This window comes from Varroa jacobsoni, unplaced genomic scaffold (assembly GCF_002532875.2).
Source record: "Varroa jacobsoni isolate VJ856 unplaced genomic scaffold, vjacob_1.0 scaffold_1282, whole genome shotgun sequence".
In the NCBI taxonomy this organism is placed as follows: Eukaryota; Metazoa; Arthropoda; class Arachnida; order Mesostigmata; family Varroidae; genus Varroa; species Varroa jacobsoni.
In genome coordinates, this window is record NW_019214184.1 from 140409 (window position 1) to 162561 (window position 22153).

Here is a 22153-nt window from a genome sequence, read left to right on the forward strand (position 1 = left end):
ACTTACGTATGCGAAGAACTGCAATAAGGAAACACCGTAAGCGGCAGAAAAGACCGAGCATTCCTCACAGGCAATTACCTGTGCCCATCCTCGTTTTCATAATCTTCCAGCCATTGTAGTAAGCTTCGCTCAAGCACGAAACATCTCAGGCTCAGGAGATATCCTTAAATGTCGCCTATTCGGCTGGCCATGACGAACAAAATAGATTGTTTTTTCTAACACATTATCTATCACCGGATGCCTATACCTACTTGAATTCTTTTCAAGGTCGTGTGCAACATCCCGCAAGTCATAATGAAAAATCATTACTTAATCTCATTGAACACATGTCCTACTACTGCGTAAGTACCGTATGGTCGTATGTATCTGTTATACTAAAGATGTGATGAATTCGATGTTTATGATTATTAGAAACGTGACAAGGTTATGACGACAGATACGTTAATGAAGACAGCCACGTACGTTACAAGTAAATTCGCAAAGACGATTGTTCGAATAGGGAAAAGGGATTCTAAAATGTAAACTTAACATGAAGGCCATCTCGTGCTCCAGCTGGTTTGAACCCTGGCTGCACGATAACCAGAGGTGGCAATAATACTACATCAGTAAACAACGCGTAGCGGATTTTCACAGTGCACGCGTTTTAGCCAATTCATGCATCAAAACATTATTATGTAAGAAGAGATAACAAAAAAAAACAACGAGGGAGAATGGGCTGCTCGGCTAAGCTTTACCTACGCGTACTTCTCGTCACGACAATGTAATTGTTATGCTGGTACGATTTGCTCCTGCCTCGAGCTGCTGCTGCGGCGGCTGCTGCTAGGCGATTCAATGATTTCCCCAGCTAAATATTTATTTATATCTACATTATTAGCTGGCTGCAGCCGATCTATCTCGCAGTGATAGTGCGCAGACGCAAGGGCGGCCAATGTCTATTGCGCGGCGCTGCGAGCTTCTCAAAGAGTGACGATTTCACATAGATCTCACAGCGTTTAGCTCTTCGAGCTGAAACGCTAAGTTGGTAGAAAAAGAAATGATAGAACGGCTCTTCAGAAGAGTCGGCATATAGTGTCTTCTGCTTAGGTATCAACAAATCGAAAGAAGGCATACGACAACTACAATGCTCGTGTCGAGGGTCGATTGGCTGGACTGCACTTCTTCTGGAAGAAGAAGCACGACCGGCTGCGAGAAACCGTTGAATCACAGGTACGTTAGGCTGATACAATGGTTTATGTTAAGTAGGGACTATTTATTGTCGTTTCTTCTGAATGAGCATCGTGAATTCAGACGTTCGGGATTCGAGAATGAGTCTGACATTGAAATGTGCATAAGCCCTATACCATTACAGTGTTGAAAACGACTACATGCATACAGATACAGGTCTCCTAGGATCAGCCATACCGCGAAGAGGCGTGTGTCCTTTGAAGTGATCATGTACACTTCAAAGGATATGGACAAACGTTTGCACGCAGTACATGATGTAGATTGAAACTCATCCATTTGGTGTTTCGACGTTACGTTGTACCAATAAAAATGTAACTGTGGGTAGTTAACGAATTAGGCCAAATTAGGCGAGTATCGTCTGCATACATGCCTATGTTTCTTCTACCGACCTCCGCCGTTAGACCAGAAGCGTTCACTCGATTATCGCCAATACATTAGTTGCGGATTGTGTCGTCGAGCAAAAAGGCGAATCCTTTTTCTATCTTTCCCGCGCGTCCGTTACAATATATTCCATGGTACCGTTGTGGCGACTACAACGTCGGCCTCCAACTCCTGCTAAAGTGATGGTATTTTGTCTGCAACGTTCTGCTGTTACGTTGTCGGCGTGCCATGTCTGTCGCATCAAATAAGATAGATGCGTGCATACTTCGACGCCGCGGTACTGGGCGGTAAAATCGGATCGCGCGCGCGACTGTCTGCCTCGGTTCAACGATCGGTGAACGGGCGAACTTTTTCAATTTGGGGCAGCCCCAGAAGAAGACCATCTGGGATGGTCTATCTCCTAGTGATGGTCTTAGTAAACGTTGATGCAGCTGTTGCTTATGTTGCTATTGCTGTTACTCCGCTATAACCTGCAGACGAGGGCTACCCAAGATCAAACGACTGCTACGCAAGAAACAGCTTCATCTAAAGGAAAAAAATAAGAGATTCAATTCCCATGTCAAGCTAGCTACTTTCTTAACACTGACTCTTCGACAATTTTAGTTAGATATTTACTCGAATAACACGTGTATATGGGAAGTGTTTCAGTATGGGACACTCAGTCAGAATAGACTTAAAACAATAATTATTACTCATAAATATAGAAAACAAATAATAGTAAACGGAAACGGAGTCTATCGTCTCTAATACCGTGACTGGACATGAATTAAGGCACAACATTCGGAAAAATTTGCTTTTTTTTCTTTGTGTTGAAGATAATATACACTGAAGTGTAGCTTCGTTATGCCCATTATGGATGTGCGGAACATCGAAATCATTTTGGTAGTCATAAAGTCATTCGTGCCTATAAGGATCAAATGGGGCATATTATGAAGTATATAGGTATTTTTGTTATTGAGGCATCTTCACACGGATCTGGGTCCGTCCGTATATACTAATCTACAGGTCTCTTGGAAATGAGCTGGATCTCTTGAGTTTGCACTCAGGTCAGCAGCAGTGTGAGGCACAAAGCTATTTCATCCCATAATGTTGACGGCGACAATAGGTGAAATTAAGCGTGTTTGCAAAACGTGAGCAGAAACGCAGCTGGTCAACGGTTCACTAGAGGAGTCTGTTCTGAGGGAATCGTAGCGTTCGTGAGCGTAGTAGGAACGCGCATTGAACATTTGAATACCTGAACAGACACTAAATGCCCTAGGGGACAGATAAAGCCACCGACCTGGTTCTATGGTCCGTGCTGATGACTTTATTGTCATTATATAGCAGTAAAATGTGGCGGATATGGATCTCGTCGGTTACCTCATCGCGAGTTCGGGGAAACTGTTACACCGCTTATAGACGGGAGATTTCGACGCTGGCTAGCGTAGAGAGTCCGTGCCAAACTGAAATAGCAAAAATGACGCTCGGAAGCCAACCATTTGGTAGTGACCGATTCGTCGCTTCGAGTAAGCTGTTATTACAGAATTTCGTATAGAAATGTATATCCACATGGAAATCAAATTGTTCATCAAAACGACGATGTCATCGTCGCCTACTACTGACGGTTCAGAACGATGACGTCCCTTCAGCGATTCCACCATTTTCCAGATACTACGAGTTCATTAGAAGGTTAAAAGCGTTGATTAAACGTAAAAGGTAACGTAAACTTTTTGCGTGTGCCTAAAGTGTGTGAATAATAAAATTTTACGGTAAACATTTGTTGTTACATATCGCTAACGGTGGTTCCAACCTTTCGACGGTTGTTGCATAAGACCCGTTGCATTTTACACAAACGCGTAGCGATGTTAGATCAGATCTAGATTCCGATCTATGGAATTATCTTCCCAGTAATCTAGCATTAATTCATGAAACAATACGAAGCACCCATACGCAGTGATAGCTTGCCTTTCCTTTTACCACTTCCGAACGTGCGAAACTTTTCGATTTTTTTTAATATATCGTGAATTTGCAGACTTAATAACACTTAACAATGTTTCCTTTTCCCATTGTTTCGGTCGAAGCGCGAGTGGCAAGAAACTACGGGATCAGATACTGTCCATTACGTCGAACAAGCACATGACAAGGCAAGGGAGAGAGATAAGAGACATAATGTTTGATTTCACTTCATAGAAATGCTAGGCTTCATATATTACTTTCTCCTGGTTCATTAGTGGACTTTTTAAAAAAAAAAAACTTATTATTTCGACGCCAATGTCTTTTGACGACTTGACGTCAATGTCAATTAGAATTCATCGAATTAATGCGACGACTAGGACACCCGTTGTTACACACTAGCTAGCAGCTTTTGGGTCACCATCCAAATAAACTTACTACAAACATGGCATTGGTATGCCTTAACTCTAAGGCACAAGGCAACCGCGTCGAACAGGGTGGTTGAAATTGATTCCACTGGAATACTTTGGGTTGATGCTTATTTTTCACTTAAAGCTAGCATACCCGTTCATACTTGTAAAAGGGGACCCATGTCCTAAAGTAATTTTTGGAGGTAAGTCTTAAGTTTCGTTGAATTCTGTAACTTTTGGTTTAAACAAAAAAACACGACGAATTAGCAGCTTATGACGGTAAGTTATATCAATATGAGAGTTGTGCCTCTTCTCAGAGGCTACCCACTAAATTAATAGAAGCACGCATCCACACTGGACCAGTTTTTGCATAGAACCTTACATTTTGAGTTTGTAATTATAAATTGGTATTATCAACTTAATTCCAACAGTTTGTCACTTCGAATTTTTTTGGTTTTTTCTAGGACATCCTACATACTTCGTCGTGCATTTAACAAAGCGGCCAAATAGTACTGCTTGACCTTTTACACACATAATTGTGAGTTATTTTTAAAATTCAGTACTTCTAGAGCTATGCATTTAGGACAATAATCCTTCTATCCTGGTATTATCAGGCATTCCAGCTAGCCACAAAACCTCATCATCAGCTAAATCGGAGTGTTTAGATTTACAAGTTTTTTCCTTATCCTGTGCTTCTCCTGGTATTCCTTATTTGAGGCACTAAGATATGGCCGGATGTGGCATATGAAGGCCTCGATAAAAGTTGTAAATGAAGTTCGTGTAGATTGACGCGTTTCCATACTCTGCGTAAATTGCTATGGGCGCAACGTAGCTGCATTATTTTCTGTAGAAAAAACTATCTAGGGGTATACGTGGGAAGACAAAAATTTGTCCCATTGACAGAAAATTGAAACACATTTCGGTAAACTTCTCTTTACGAAGAATATGAGATTATAAATATAATAAATACTTATTATATTATAATAATGGGTTGAATCAGGCGTAACGGTGAGGTTAGAAATTATCTAACCGAACAGTATGGTACATGAGTTACCATCCTTTAGATAGTCTTACAAGATAAGCTCCTACAGTGGATACGTAATGAAACAGTATGAGCAGACATGCTAATAATGAATATTTTCATGGCGTTTTTCCTCGAACGGATTCACCGTTCCAGTGGCGACAGGAGCACCTCCAAGGAGGACGTATGTCGCGTAAGGCAACATTTCCCTGACAGCTTGAAAAACGTAACTTGGGAATTTGAAAATGTTCACTTATATTTTTTACCACTATTTCCTTTCTGTTGATATTTTGGGACACGTAAAATGAAAAGTCTCAAGCCGCCTGGTGACTTTTTTCATTTGTCTAAATACGTTTATTTCACCCTGTACGTAGAAATCAGGGGTAATCGTCAGATTGTTGTACAATTCCGAATGGCTAAGCAGCTGTAGATATCAACTGCGGCGTGTTTTGTTGACGAAAGCGCCATTGGCAACAGCATTTCGTAGGCCTATTTTTGACCTTCTAAAAAAACCAGCTGATCTGCGATTATACGAGTACACTGGACATGCGTCTTCGCGTGGCATCGGCTGACCTTCACGTAAGCGCGCCCGTTTCTACGGCGTGATGCGGCATCTGCTTTATCGACAACAATTCCAATACAGTACAGTCGAATTAAGTGATGCACCTTTCCCTCAGAAATATGTATCTTATAAATGTGTATACAATGTTTCTGGAATGCTAGTGTCGTAATAATAACATTTAGATTATGATTGTTCGTCACTCTTATCACCGAAACCCGAGTGCTAGTCGGGGGTGGTTGTTTTTGTTGTAGCCCAGGGTTTTTCTCTTCTATTTCTATATAATAATAGTACGCCAAAATAACTCCAGATCACCACCAATCTCCTTCTATCATTTTTCAGACTGATGCCTCCACGAATTTCAGTGCTGCTGGTAACGACTTTGGATGTTTGCCTTACGTTTATAAGCCCTCTTTTCCCGTTTCCCCGACGTCCTTCTATTTTCTTTGCTATTTCCCGTAGGAAGACGTACACATTTGTAGATTCGTAGAAGTTTACCGGCGGCCCAGTACTGTTTGTGTGTGCATCGTTTTGCCAAAGAAAACTGAAAAGATACATAAGACGCCACTTCGATCGACAGGAGTTGGGGCTGCGACGACCTTGACCACATCGTAACGGTCATTATATCTCGCGTAATGTATCATGTCGAACACTAATATTAAATTTCGGATTGTATGTGCCTCAAGGGACAAATGGTCAAAGATTAAATAGCATCAGCAGTGTAAAAGACAATATTAATGTAAGAGAAGGGGACGAACAGAATTCGAAAAGAAGAAGAGGAATAAATTTAGCTATTGACTAATCGGAAATACGTCATTCGTTAAATGACTGTCAGCCACAAAGTTTGAAGATAGTCGTGGTGAGATAATATGATGTAGCTGTCCTGTTTGTCTTTGAGTAGGTCTTGGAACAATTTATAAACGTGAGACAAATTCACCAATTCAAAATTTACGTGTACTTGCTACAATCTGTAAGGGGAACTAACCGTTTGATTATTTATCCCATAGACCTGCGAAATGAAACGATGGAAAGACCAACGGTTTCATAGAAAATACACGCCAATAGGTAGAATCATAGTCTAACACACAGTGATCAGCAACAGTATTACTAACGATAATAAGAGTCCAGTCACTGAATGATTTTTTACACCGTAAAAGTAACAACGCTGGTGCTATTAGAACATCCTCGTATAATCCAGTATTTATCAAGAATGTTGATCTGGGCTAGATTTACTTTATCAGCGCAAAACGCCGAGCTGAAGCTAGCTACGATATGATTATGTGTGTTATGTCAAAGTTCGGCGGTGCCTTCAAGACTAATTATTCATTGTCTTATGGGCGCTGTCAAATCGGTAACGTTTATATACAAAGTGTTATAAAATCACTACGGCTTCTTGCCCTGCTCTCTTGAAACAGCGGTACCATCCAAACGAAAATACCTATTATATAGCAGAACGTCAGATCGAATCACATCTTAGCATTATCTTGTGCTAATAAACGATATAAACACGTGAACCAAATTCTGAACCGATAGATCTCTATAATTCAAGCTTTGCAATTATGATCAGGGTCCCGACTATCTTCATGGTTAGGCAGTCGGCCATCGCCGTTGTTTGTATTGTTCCACAACAATAGCTTGTCCAACGAACCGTACGACTAGCCGTGATCACAAGCGGGTTCCTCCTTATTAGCACAATATTTCTTATACCGATTATAAACGGTAATACACAACAAGCATTGGATGGACAGACACCCTCACATGGTAGATACCTAAAAACGCGAGGCGCCCAAAGGTGTAATGATAGGCATATGTTAATTAACTATGATGCTTTTTAAATAGTACCAGTCATTTTGAACAATGCGTGCGTTTTATGTGAGCGATCACAGTTAGACCAGGGTGGCGCTGAGATTCCTTGAGACACTTTTCACTTGTTACAGGTAGGTTATTAGAAAAAAAAAAAAACGTAGAAAAATGAAATGATACTGGGGTTTGATGGTGCTGATTTACCGGTCGCTCTTTTATGATGCAATGCCTGTAAGCAAAATGGACCTTTCCGATTGCTCACATCGTCATACTCCTAGGATAGAATTCCAGTTAATCCTGACGAATTAGTGGATGGACAGAATATTCTCAGCAAATGATGGTATAACAATTGAACAGACTTGCGAACGCGGTCGGTTATTTTTATAGCAACGCCTTAATGTGTGGTAACGATTACCACCGTTGTGGAGAGACGAAAAATCTATGCGGTTTTAGCGTATGCCTACGTGTTTAGATTATGCTACGCTTTACAGTGTAGATAAATGCTCTATGAATATTATTATTACCGACGTCGCGTGCGTATCGAAATTCAAGTCGCACACGTACGACGCTATTGGGGTTTGAGCGAATATTGGCTTTAAACGAAATTGAAAACTTTCTAAGTCGATGGTCTGCGTCATCGTCAGCTTCATTCGACTTCTGAAGAGCCTGAGAAAGACATCCAAGAGGCAAACTTGAAGATCTTCAAATTTAGAGGGTTTGAAAAAACATGAAAATGTCTTGTAAAACTTGATACAGAAATTGATTTGCGTTTTCTACATAAGCTTCAGCGGCATTTCTTGCCTTTGAACCCTTGTATCCTTGGGACTTTTAGCTTATTATCTATTCAAGACATAATTCCAGTAAATATTTTTTACATACAAGGTTTCTTACAGCTCTTTACTGAGCTTGTGCCCACGATTGTTGCTTGACGACGCGCTGTTGCAACCAAAACGGTTATCTGTAAATTAAAAAATGAATCTTTCTAAAACTACGAGCAAGTAAGTTAGGTCCAAAATTTGAGGTACAATCGTAACGAATGGTGGTTTAATTAAATAAGCATTACTGTGAGAATTGACACTTGTAGCATATGTGAAACATTTTGTTGAAATCTTTGTTTTTGTTTAGAAATACTTCGTAGAAGGCAGCCTCAATTTAAATGTACTACCCGACAATTGCTAAGGTGCAACATAGCAGTATAATTCTCCAGCGCCAAACAGCTATTCAGAATCTACAACTCACTGTAATCGTATTCTATACAAAGCTTATTTTTTTTAGCAAACGATTGCCAATTTGTTTATACTCTCGAGATCTCAATGCAGATATTCTGGGAAATATATACCGGAAACATATATATCGCAACATCTCAATTACCCAGATGTCTTCTCTCCTAAATTTACCTTAAATGGAAATTCCGATAACCCAGTTCCACAGGGAGTCCGCAAAAGTTCTATAGTAATCTCTCTAGTTGATAAAACGTTACGTGCGAGATGATGGCGAATACTCATTATTGAATGTAAGGCTATACACATCACAGTGGCTTTGTCCATAAGGACTATAAGGTGCTGCTAATAGTCCTACCACAAGGTTCCGCCATGCCGTCGACAGATGCAGGTAACCACCCAAGAGGTCCGCCTGTCTAAATATCGACATAACACCTTCAGTTTGAGCCAATATCATTCCTTCATGTCTGAGGCAGCGCCTTGGTCGAATGCCATCACACGGATCTGTTTGATTCTGTATAGTTCTACCCCTGACGCGACCCTTTGCCAATGAGTTCAATTATGCTTATCGTTAAATGAGTGAAAACTATACATATACATATATGCATTCTTACAAACGATATTGGCCGCTCATCTGTATAAAAGTATGTATCTGTTTGTTATGTCATTGCAGAATAAGAGAAAATATAATGATTTATAGTGGATACGCCTGCACTGGTTAGACAGTAATGCCAATATTTTAAGACTATTGGTATAATGAGCGCTCATAATAAACATTGTTTTCCACATTACCTGGTAATGGAATATATTGTTAATCCCGTTGTTCAAACACCCTAGCGATGTCGAGTACGCAAATGGCTTGGCTGAGAGCCAATGAACCAATCAGCAAAACAGCGTAATGCAAAGCTCAACTGTACTTCAGATAAACTTCAAGTTCGTACAATGCTTATGGGTATTTCTTTCACAAGAAAATAAGTTAGCATTAGTTTAGCTTACTATCAAATGTTAAAAAGTTATTATATCAGAAAGAAGTTATTTCAGTGAATACACGCTAGTCACCTAGTCTTAGAAGCTTCCTTGTCTTAAAATACAAGCGGTAGTATTATCTAGATTTAAGTAATCTTCTCCTTGTGTGCCGAGCAGCTGATCGGGCGTAAAAATCTAGATAACGGCCCATATGTTATGCTGTGATAACATAGCCAACGCTGTTGCGCTTTCTAATCCCACCTGCAGCACGTTTATTAGAGGCATGGATGCTAATCTCGACTAATAGAATGTAATTGTCGATAACATTTGATGGACCCACAATTGACTGATAGCTTAAACCCCAAATCAAATTCAGTGTCGACAAATGTAAAATATTTCTAACGGCATTACACACGTCTGCATGACGGTTTTGACACTACCGCCTCTATAGGGACTGATCTTAAATTTATGGGTTGTCGTGTCAATCGCTGGGGTAGGGAGTGACACTTAGGACCAGCCCTCCGTAGGTCAATCGGGTCCATAGTGCGATCGAGCGGACGACAATTGCTTAGTCAGGCGGTAGTAACCGTTTACTTGGTCAGAGCTAAGTGGTAATCGTTGCGTGTACGGGCAGAGGAGTATTTTCTTTTTTAGCACAATGAAGGGTTCACAGATGAACACTCAGACATTCTCACAGACATGCATACGCCGGGGAGCAAATTCAAGTACACAATTTAGCAGGAAGAGAGGTCGCAAATTATACTGAGGTAGCATACAGGCCATTTTAGATGAACGGGAAATCAACTAGAAGCCCGAACAAGACCACACGATCCGTATGGAATCGTTACAACGGCCGCAGTAGCTGACTGAGGTAGAAAGCAATTGACACTTTCGCTTTCACCGTTAGCTCTACCGTTGTACATCGGGGGTCGTAGGCGTGGAGCAGCGGAACCGTAAGTCAAGGCAAACTTGTGGAAGGTACGCAAAGGTGGACTGGATAGAAGCGGTACGTACGATCGAAGTATGGCAGCGCGTAACTAACCCAGATCGGTTAGTCGTTGCTGACTTTGGTTGGTATCTGTTTCGGTTGTGGTGGACGCAATAGTGACGCCAATAACGATGACGCCAGAACGCATGCACAGCATAAAAAGGTTTCCTTTTGCGCGCAGCACGTTGTACGCTACTACAATATGAGTGGCCACGCACAGTCAATGCGTGGCTAAAATAAATCACCGATTTACAGGCGGGGAGTTTACCAAGGTCGCCCTTCTTCGCGGTGACGGTAGCAGAACTGCTGAGCATGCAATAGTGGGGTTCCAAAACAGACTGAGCTGGTGGCTAAACTGCCAGTGGTGACCGTCTTGAAAGGGCCGGACCGTTAACATATCCAGGCTATTTGGTGTGTCTGTTTAAGTGTACAGTAAGTGAATGCGTGACCTTGTGTATGTGTACGTGTGTGGGTGCTCGCGATCAGCAGATGCGAAATGTGGGGATTAGGTGAGAGATCCCGATAGCCAGAATACGGCAGAAAGGGGCGCTGCAATCCCTATCAGGTAACAGCAAAAAAAAACTCGGCTAAAATCAGAGCTATGAAAAAGCCGACTTTTAATGGACCGGACACACGATAGTACAGTGGGAAAAAATAGCCAATGCTGCATTATTTCTACTGCTATTTTTAAACGGTATAACAGCGGCAATGAACAGATCGCGCGGCAGACGTGCAAGATGTTGCTGCCTATTAGCTCTTGCCGTGAAACCTGTTAGGATAAAGTGGACGACCGTAATTTTCAGCTATGGGCGATTAAAGTGGGACGTTGTTACTGACATTACGCGATAGCGTTGGTCGATATAAAGTCAATTATCTATTGTACCGCAACCTTCAGTGATATTAGAACGATGGGAAATGATAATCAACACATTTTTTTCTATTTCAAAATCTGCAAGTTTCTAATCTGAACAGAAGCATTACTCCACATAGAATCTGCAAGTATGAACGTACGCGTATAAATCTATGCGTTACACCTTTAAACTCGACGTAATTTTTCACCTGCACCATGGGGCTTATCTTAAATTTTCTGTCGCCGATGATGTCGTATTTCACAATAAAGCATAAGCAGAAAAAAGCCAGTGTTGGGCAAAGTTCACATAAAATTGCTGTGTTAGCAGTTGCCACTTGGTGTGAGCCATGCAACGGATGTTGAATAGAACTCAAGTAATAGGTTGAAATAAAGTTGTCTGGTGCGAAAATAACTTGTGGGTTTGGTTTCTAAGTAAAAACAGCATCCGATTTCACCACGGTCTCAGAAAAAAAGAAGTATGCAGACGCGCCATATTCGAATAGAGTAGAATATCCACATTTTATGGACATAGTGTGCCTGTCGTAAAGCTAGAGAATAAGACGAGCCACGTATATAAACGAATGATTCTGGCAAACAACGAGCCATCATTCGAGGTATTTGCGCATATCGCAACAGTCCACAGGAAAGAAAATGGCGCCGAAGCTGAATTTGACGAAGGAAACCAAGACATTATATATCTGAACTACATATTACGCGATAGTCTATGATCGTATAGTCGTGTACTAATTTGTCGCGAAACTGATGTGCGGCATACCTTAGCTAGTCAACTACCTACTGATACAAAGGTCCAAGGCCGACGCGCTGGTCAAGCTCATCTTCTGAGAAAGAAGACTACTTATTGGACGTACTCTGATAGTCTACGGTTGGCTATATTGCTAATTATGCGATGCGTTTTATTAGATTCCTACCTTTCGTGGGCACAATAAATAAAATATTTCTATAGGGGCAAATTGTACAATACCCGTGACTACTTTCTGCCTTGCGGGTGTTTCAACAATTTATGTGGAAAATGATTTTTTTAGTTAGTCATAACTTGAACAGTGGTCAGATATAACGCTGGAACCAATTAGATTCGTTCAAGCTTGTAACGGCTGAAGGGTGTACGATGCACATTCTTCAGCCGTTATACTTCATAGAGTACTAAGAAATTGCCATGACGTTGAAGAATCGACGCCCCAAGACAGAGAAAAACACGACAGGATGCCCGATAAATTAGCCGGCAAATAATGCTCCATCTTATTATGTACGGCTAATAGCAACGCCACTGAAAAGCAATGGAGCGGGACGTCTGCACAGTATCGAGATTCCGCCTGGACGCAACTGTCCTCTGTGTGTCTGAAGTAAAGTCCTAGGCAAAAGCAGAAGTTACTGCCCATACACGAAACAAAAAAAATCAAACGAAAAATTAAGCTAAATAATAGGCTTGGAGTTCTTTTATCTAGTAGACGCCTGTTTACAAACAAAAGTGGTCTAAGTAAAATGTAGTTTATCGAGAACCAAGGTCAACTAGAAATTTGTCGATATGACCTTTTAAGCGCTATCGAGTACATATCTACGAAGTCGCATTATAATTATTAGATGCAAATCTGCGGATGCTTGCTACATTCTATATTAGCCGATCTGACCTGCGGTGCATGGTGAGCCTAGATAGCGGTCATAGCGACTGAACTAACGAAGCGGAACTTGAAGCTGACAGCAGGTACCTTTTCTCTCTTCATGCTGACGAAACAAGGCGTTGTAAAGTGTGGAAGAGTTTTTTCAACTTAGGCAATTTCGCCTCGCTGGTTACTGACAACTGAACACCAAATCAAATACTAACAAATTCATCGACGATTAAAAGCTGTCTGATCCTCTGCGTTTTCGACAACACTCGGTGAAGAGCGGCAATGCCTTGGTATTCTCCAAATAATTAAAACAATCGGGTTCATATAAGGAAATCTTGACCTAATATACTTATACGGACACAGACTGTATAGAGCAAACTAAGGGAGGTATCCAGAGAGAAAAAATGGAAACAATAGGCAATTCCCTCCTCAGAAGAGGGGTCAAAAGGTTAAACTGATTATTAACTAGATGACCGCTAAAGGACTCTGAAGAAGCATCGACTGCTTCTTTAGCTGATTGTGTTTTACAGTCTAACGAATGCAGTAAAAAGTCATCCTCAAATGGACGGACAGACACATACTCGGAGTGATTTGAACAACACGGATTACTTCATGCCACCACAAGACTTTGCTTGGGGAAACTCAGACGTATTATATCTAGTTAGACTGCTGGATTCAATTAACGATCGCTTGTATTTTGCTTAAGCGTCACTAAGCAATGTTTCAGTAAACGTCTGGGTTAGATGAGAGTTGTGTAAAGCAACGAAGAATTGCTTATCAAGAAAACATTTATAATATACTTTTGAGGTTTTTCAGACTGAATATGTCAAGAGGATTCAGTCAGTATGGCATATTGGCGTACTATGGAAGTCAACGAGGTAGATACGCCTGGAAAAAAAAAAAAAAAAAATGGCCACTTCAAACTCCCACTTTACACCACGTGTTCTGAATATCGAAATAAAGATATAGCGGTGTAGGTGAGTATGAGCATTTCTTATTACAATAGAAAAAAAATGGAGTAATATCCATTTTGAACGCCGGTACTGGTCGTCGTAAGTATTCAGTGTCTATCGATTGAAGTGCACGTTATGCTTAAGAAGTGCTCATATTCGACGGGGCAGTAGACATTTAACCGTAGCGTTGTACCGAAACGCACACAATATGAGTTCAAAAAAATTGCTAAAGTTTTATAAAACAAATCTTCCTTAAATATTAAATCATCAGAGTTCTTCTATTCTTTTGCCAATCTTCCAAAATCGAGGTAGTTTATAAAATAATCGCCTTCCTATAAACAGCATAGCAACGTTACTTCAATTTCTTCTATAATTAGGACACAAGCGTAATCTTCCGTAGCCTTTAGGGCAACTTGGTACTGTCTTCAGAGTCGGACTTCAAGAAGAATCATTTGTCCCTATCTGCGCTAACCAAGATAATATATAAACTAGCCTTTTGCTAAGTGATCACAATCGTTTCACGAGAAACAAACTACAAGTTAACTGTTCTATTAGAGCAGCAGTTCCTCGCTTGCGTTCGCTCTGTTATTAATGACTAAACAATAGCAGTAACGATGCAAACAGCGGATAGGAACGTCCATAAGCCTGTGGTCATTGGTCACATCGTCAGGTGGCTTCAGCTTAATCTTCCGTACTGCCCAATTTTTCAGTCATTGCAAAAATGTTCTCTACGACGTTGCTTCAACTACAACAAAATGGCTCTAAACAAATAGTAACGGTCTCGAACACGTTCTTGTCAAGATGAATTGTTCTTACTGTATTCATCGTTAAACGAACGTTATATCGACGGATTTTACACAAAAAGATCTATATGTATAATCACGATATAGGGTTACGTTTTTAATGCTCTGGATCACCTAAATTTTTAGCCTTAAAATTCAGGCAAAAAAATCACATATATAGAAAAGGGTGAGGGTGTCCGTACTAATTGGCTAAGCCCTCTTGAATTTTTTCGTTGATATTCTGAAAAATCGGGAAAGCTGGTTATAAAAATTGTTAGTTTTTATTTAGAAACCTTAATGAAAACGGTAAAATTTATCATATTCAGTTAAAAATACAGTATCTCCCATCTACTAATCGTTCAAGCACGCTAAAACGATGCTAATTAAAAGTGCTGTAAAATTAAATTAATTGAACGATTATGAATTTATATACATACGCTCTGATAATATCACTTGTGTGGGAAGATTAAAAATTTAAAAAAAAAAAAAAAAAAAAAAAAACGGTAGATTATGAGTATCAGCATAGTAACACGTCTATAAAAAGGTCAAAATTGAGTCTACTTGGAAAATTGTCATCGACGATACACAAGTAACAACATTTGAGATACTCATTAATAATAGTAGCGATTTGTAAATTCGCATGATATCCCAAGTGCTTTAGACCTACCGCTCAATTCTTGCCATCCGGAGGTCGCTCCACGTTAGATCAGCCATGTATATGTCTTCCGTTGTACTCATCTCTTCAAATTGGATCGTTCCGTTAATCGACTTACAATGAGATAGACTCGTTTGACGTAATGAAGTACCAATCACGTTCAATGCACTTAATTCAGTCAATCAAGGCTTCCAGCACCATAGAAATGGCCAAATCCTTTTCTAGAGCCATTCATTCGCTTGTAAATTGCAACTGTAGTAGTAGACTGACGAAGTTTATCACTATAATAAAGTGGTTCTTAACAGAAGATACGTAGCTGGCGCTTCCGCCTATCGTTTCCTATGGTTGAATTTATCAACATGTGTAGGGAGCACGTTTGGTATGAGGGTTTCGGCTTTCCCGCACTTCTTCCAGAAAGGTATCTCGGTAAGAAAGCGGCACGACTAGACCATCTAGCATATCGGACATATTATATCAATGATGAAGCCATCTTGCACCGTCCGATGGCACACACAGAGGTACATAGTGTGCTCACAGTCGCGTCACTTTACGACGTTTTCAGCTCAATTAGATGTAGCGTCTTAAAAGGCTGTCGTTTTACCCAGAAAGCCTCACACCATTTTAACAGGGGTATACATAAATATTGACTTACATTTAACGGAACACCTAATCAATAGTGCCGATCGCTCATCATCTAGCCACCGTGATTGTTTATATTGTTCGACGCCATGTAAAAATGCATGATTCGACAGCAGGGGTTCACTGTCAAATAACTGCAAAGACCACAATCGTTGTTTCTGCTGGTTGGTTTTGCAGGCGCTGCCGCGACCGTCACCGCATGATTTTGCTGCAGCTTTCATTGACACAAATGAGGATCTGCTACGTCGCGCACAGATTCCCATGGTATTCGCAGACGTCACGAGTAGGGTCGTCGGCAACGCTAAATCTGTCAGCGAATGGTAACTAGCATCTCCGCCGTTATTGATTAATACTATAAACTCTATATGGTTTTATACGATTACAGGAAACCAAAAAAAAAAAAAAAAAAACCGTTATACAATCGTCCCCGGCCACGATCATTAAACTGGTATCTGCATCGTGATCGAACGCCGACGTCGATCTGCTGCTCTAACAATCGTTCGCGTTAATGTTGCTATTGCCATTCTACTACACTACCGATGTATCGAACATGAACGGGCGCATGATCAGTCCGCCTAATCTAGGTGACATCGGGAATTGGAACTATGTTTAGGCTGAACATGGTTGACAAGTCCTCTTTGTGACTGGCGGTCAGTTTGAAGTGAGCTGCTCCCGTTAGTGCTTCTGCTATCCCTGAATCCTGTCAAACGCAACGTTTCAGCCGGTATCTACCGGCGTTCGAACAGTGGTGAATTACTGGACGGTCCTTAGAACTACGTTCGTCCAACATCAAAGCGACACGTCATGATCGTGACAACACAAGTGAGGGCATGCGTATAACCCATATATTATATTTAGCATTCGCAGTGCAACTGAAATTATGAGGCTTAGGAATCGACGAATTTGTGGAAACCCATTATGGGCTGCTACCGATAGACTGTCGTTAACAGGTTGGCCGACTATAATCGACGGTGGGCATTCTACGAAGGACATGAGCTGCAAAGCGGTAACAGGTAGAGGAAAAACTTTCGGAAAACGCGTTGATCGTGTATCGATTTTCGGTTTTTTACGCAAACGTATCAATATAATCGAAAGAAACAGTTACGCGAGCTATTAGAGACTAATAAATATGCAAACTGTATACTCGATGGGTCTACGTGTAGTACGTGTAGCTTCAGGTGTGCAGTCTAGCTGGTAATAATGAGAGGGGCGGCTGCCTCAAGCGTCCGATACTGCGATGTGAACTTAGTATTGACTACATTTAACTGGATGTTTATGTTAAGAGACACTTTTTATACGATACACATTTAAGAGTAATAATTGTGCATGGACTCGAATTTGTCTAATATCCAACGTTAAAAGCTGCAGTCCTGCCTTGCACCTTTTGATAAGTAAGCGTAAGAAGATTTAAGGAAGTCGTAGTCGATTTTAAAACTGTGAATATACTTTATCCTTCCATTCAATGTCCCGTCAGCTCCCATCATCCCTGGTGTTTGATAGTGTGTGTCCCTTTCATTCGAAACCTATACTAATAATTAACATTCCCCGCCGATACCATAGGCGTGGAGACATTTTATTCTGGCCCCTTTTACTCCCCGTGGATAGCATCCATCGTTTACCACTGGCCAGCGCATGACTGACTCACAAAGGCTCCCATCGCTCGAGCGTCTCGAAAAAGCACGTCAGGCGTTGTCTAGAAGATGCTCTAAAGGCTAGCGGCGTCTTTATAGATCGTCTATATCATTAGCCGTATCAAAACGGTAGTGAAGACCACTGTCGAACAGTAACCAGCCCAGGTTGAGCCGACAAGTCACAGGGTTCGGTGTGTGCGTTCAAAGTATTTTCAGTTAGTCCTGTGCGATATACACGCCAAGATGGAAAATAGACTTAATCTTTGCCAATCAAATTCGTTTACTTTGGCTTCCCGAGCGTAGGTGTCCAATCGGCTCGCAGCAACCGGACGCGAGCTGGCCGCAACCGAATAGCCATAGGTGGTCATCATTTAACAATGTTCGCATACAAAAGGCCTGCAGATTCTGACAGCTGAAGTGCGTTGTACAGCCGTATATCATCCTTGGGGGAAGTGATCCGCTCCACCTAACTCGATTCTTTGTCGAGTTCGCGATAAACCAACCGATGTCTAACTTATCGTTTTCAAGATGATGGGCACAGCAGCAGAAACAGTAACAACGACCGTCAGAGCTTTCGCCCTTCACAAAAGAGCAAGCGAATCGAATGAGGCTTCATCTATGCTGGCCGTGCGGCTATGTGTCGTTACGTTGCGTTCCTCATGAAAGGCGTCTGTTCTGGTGATCGGTAAGCAGTCTATGTTCTTCGATCGTTGCCGTGTTATGGCTTCAGGCGGGCGCGCAGTTACGAGCAAGCGACTGAGAGGCCCCATACGGCCAAGCAGCATCTGAAGTAATAACAGCACCAGTCGCTGCCACAGAGGAAAGGTTAACAGCGGCGACGGCAACAGCCACCGCAGTGATACGGCATAGGCCACAGCAGTATTTGACACTTGTGATGGCGCGTGTATGAATGTGTGGCCTCTGTGAAGCATACTGCAAGCACGCAGCCATTCTACCTGTGGATTGGGAGAACGTTTCGCCGGGCAGGAAAATAACGAACGCATCAGAGGATGCGGCTGTCAAAACCGAGTAGAGCAACAAAGATGGGACGAACAAAAAAACATTTATGCCAAAATACGATAGCGGCAACAATAAGAAAAAGGCTAAAAGCTATTTTTGCTTATGCTCTATGTTGATTATATGCAAATTATGATGATGCCACAAGAATCGAGGAGCACTTTACTTTAATTCGCCATTTGTACTACGATGTTTGAGAAAAAAACAAAGATACTCCGTAGATGTTTTACACTAGCTTATCCATAATACAATCGCATAGATGAAACTCGTTGGTATTGTGAAACTGGGATTGTAAACTCAACACAAAGTGCCATACCTACATTACTCTCAGCTCGCTATGAGTTTTTGCGTCAGTACCACCTGGCAAACACGCGCACGAATCATTATGCTAGATTTCCCGTCTATACAATGGCAACAACTTCTTCGACTTTGCCAACAATCTAGCAATAAACACATAACTATAGCATAAAATTGGGGTCACATTCGTTCGTGTAACTAAACGTAAACTGTTTTCATATACATTCCTATGCGCACGTGCTGCTTTTACTCTACTGGGCCACTTGTCCGTAGACTTACCCCACTCGATGAACCCACCAACTAACTGCCTGCCGATTTGGTCTGATCCCGGGCGCCAAAGGCAATTACCCACTGGGTTTACGTCTGGTACGCTAATTCGTATCTACGTATGATTGAAATTGTATTGACATTAGTTGTGTCTCGGCATACGACAGAGACATGGTACTGTGCTCAGTTCTCCATGGTGCATTCATGTATTCAAGATCTCCGGAAAATTTCGACTTGCTTTTGCCATCGTTAGTTAGCTAGCTAGCTAGTTCTATACTGCCAGATATATCCGATTCGCGGGTAATCATACGAGCTCCGTTTTCCTTCATTACCAATGATGACCAAAATAATTTTTCGCGAATTTGGAGCTGCACGTCAGCCAGGCCGACAACCACTATTCCGATCATTTTGGGTGGTGCCGTTGTGCATTGCCTTTGTAGGCGGGCCCCAACAGGCAGTCTCATGATGTTGAGCGCTTTACGGTACAGTGGCTCAGTCGTCGATGGCTGAATAGAAAAATTCATGCTATGTTCGCTACCGTTGAAAGACGTGAACCACGCACGGCTGCAACGTGTTTACTTTTCTACGGCTTAATTGCGTGCTGATCTGTTATATTGCCATAATATGAATCCACTAAAGTTTCCGTTACAGATTTGAACGAAGCTTACTTATCGAAAAAGAAACATAAATTATAGAATACGTTCCCATCATTGCCTTAAAGAACCTACATATTTGGTTAGATAAAAATCAATATCAGTGGAAAAGATGGATGGCAGAAATCGAATGTGACGAGGGATTTCTTAAAAGTAAATTAATACTGATACAAATACTATTTGGCTTTCTTCAACTCGTTCTGGGCAATACCTTCCCTTATGCGCACTATCAGAACAAAGCCTACTTCACGCGGCCCCAACGTGGGACTCAAGTCCGACAGTTAGGCCTATTTTTGTCGAAACAATTTACGCACCGCTAATTTTCAACACCTCTTTTGAACACTACTCCGAGCCAACCACGCTCGTTGTCAAACAGCAGAACGAGTTGCTAGTAAGTGTTGCCATCAGATGATCAAACTTAGAGCGATGGGATCCTATAGCGTCAGTAGAATGGTAGCGGACTTTCAGGCCACAACATGTAATTTTAAACGTGTAGTTTGCGGACACGAACGTCATCTTACTGAACACCATGAACCAAAAACAGGATTTTTCGACCTATCTAACAACATTCTAAGGTACTTTGGAACTCACAATGCCTTCACTAGTACGTTTTTGACCTTATTGTTCATTTATGCACCGTAAACTACGCCATAGGCTATTCTTAGCCAATATTTACTTTTTTAGGCCATCGCTAAAGTCTGACCTCAACGACAATCTTTAGAAGCTCGCAGTTTTTTGCATTGCTTGCCCACCTGTCTTTTGCTTGCTGACAATGACATTTAATCACTTTGTTTAATAGCCGCTAGTAACAGCAGAGGCAGCCCAACAGAGACCCTCCTTGCCGAAGTCTTTACACGGCAATGCTTGAAACAGCTTGAATCACAGGGTCATCATAGCCATCCTGCAAGAACGAATGCCACTTCCCATAATAATAATAGGATATACTATTTTTAAATGTGTAACACGACGCAAGCATGTGGTAATGTTTTATGTTATGCAAACCTGGTTATATAAATTTTTTTTTCTTTTATAGAGAAAATTTACAGTTTGCTATCGTTATTCGTAAGCTTAATTAGTTAATGCGAAATTCATATCTATGATTCCATGACTTTGTTTCATAAATTAATCAAAAGCCTCTGTTAGTGATTAACAATCAGAAGAAACTTGACGTACTTACTTTTTCCTATTAGGTAGCTAGAGTAAAGAACGACGTTTTATTAAAAAAAATACAATAAAGCTCAGACACTGTTAGGACATAGACGAGTAACACCAAACTAGAACTAAGACGTTCCTGCACTGCTGTTTGGCCTATTAGCTAACCTATGAAGGTTACTTTTATAGCGCAGGCTACAAGTAGGAGATATATATGCAAGTTATATGTGGTATTAATGATTAGAGTTGATACAAATAGAAGCTTCTAGTGTCAGTTTCTGTGTCATGATATCAAGCGTGACTCGGCGGTAAACCATTGCTTGAGCATAATAAGCTCAGCCAAAATTGTCGAGGGTAGATATTGAGCAAATGAAAGTTGGCCGAAGTATGACTTACATAAGAGATATTTATCTCTCCGTTACTTTCGCCTGTTCACATATTTGTTCATTTCAATTGCGTAGAATCGAATAAATAGCTGAGCATGAGCCTGAGTGATTGGCATTGGAATAGTACGAAGCAGTGGTCATCGAGTTGAGGTAGCAGCTATCTTTGCCTTTGCCGGCCTATTCAAAAATCTTCAGTCAGGCAGAGACTATTATCGTTAGTTGTCTGTGTCCTTGAATTTCTGGACACCGTCAGCCTCTTCAGCATCTCTTCTCCATGATCTGACTTACGCTCGCAAGGCAGCGGCAGTTTCATAGTGTTAAACTAGCGTGTTCAATCCAAACTCATCTAAGCACGCCCTGCGAAATGCCAGATATACGGTTGATTGCAGCTGTGTTGTTGACAGGTAATGGAGGAACAGGGACCAAATGAAGCGCTCTTGCCAGCAACAGGAACCATGGCAGATCAGCGACGAGTCACGTAATCAGTCAACTGTATTCTCATAACCTACTCATACCTAGCTAACGTTGAAAAACTAAGTTTGTTCAGTTTTAATAAAGATAATATTTTATTGATTTTGGTAGTATTCTATCTGGCGCACTATCAGAACTCTATCCATCTTTTTTTTTTGCCCATGGACACCCCCTATCAATTAGAAAAATGTGTACTTTTACAAAACTCATGGCCGAAACTAACATACGATCGGATAGTTAACACGGCCACTTCTTCTTATATATTGTCAAT

At 41.2% G+C, this 22153-nt stretch overlaps 1 protein-coding gene and 1 long non-coding RNA gene across 5 annotated transcripts in view; one reads left to right on the top strand and one right to left on the bottom strand.

Annotated features, from left to right (window-relative positions):
• LOC111268412 (uncharacterized) overlaps positions 1–22153 on the bottom strand; it is a 59020-nt gene that overhangs the window by 17716 nt on the left and 19151 nt on the right. The window lies entirely within an intron of this gene.
• LOC147752385 (uncharacterized) lies at positions 948–21984 on the top strand. 4 transcript variants are annotated; one of them, XR_015314202.1, is made up of 4 exons: positions 948–1206; positions 4412–4485; positions 16186–16328; positions 21816–21984. It is a non-coding gene; the product is annotated as an uncharacterized LOC147752385 (long non-coding RNA). The 4 variants fall into 4 exon arrangements; XR_015314199.1 differs by lacking the exon at positions 4412–4485 and adding an exon at positions 5870–5900; XR_015314201.1 differs by lacking the exon at positions 4412–4485 and having other exon boundaries at positions 16186–16830.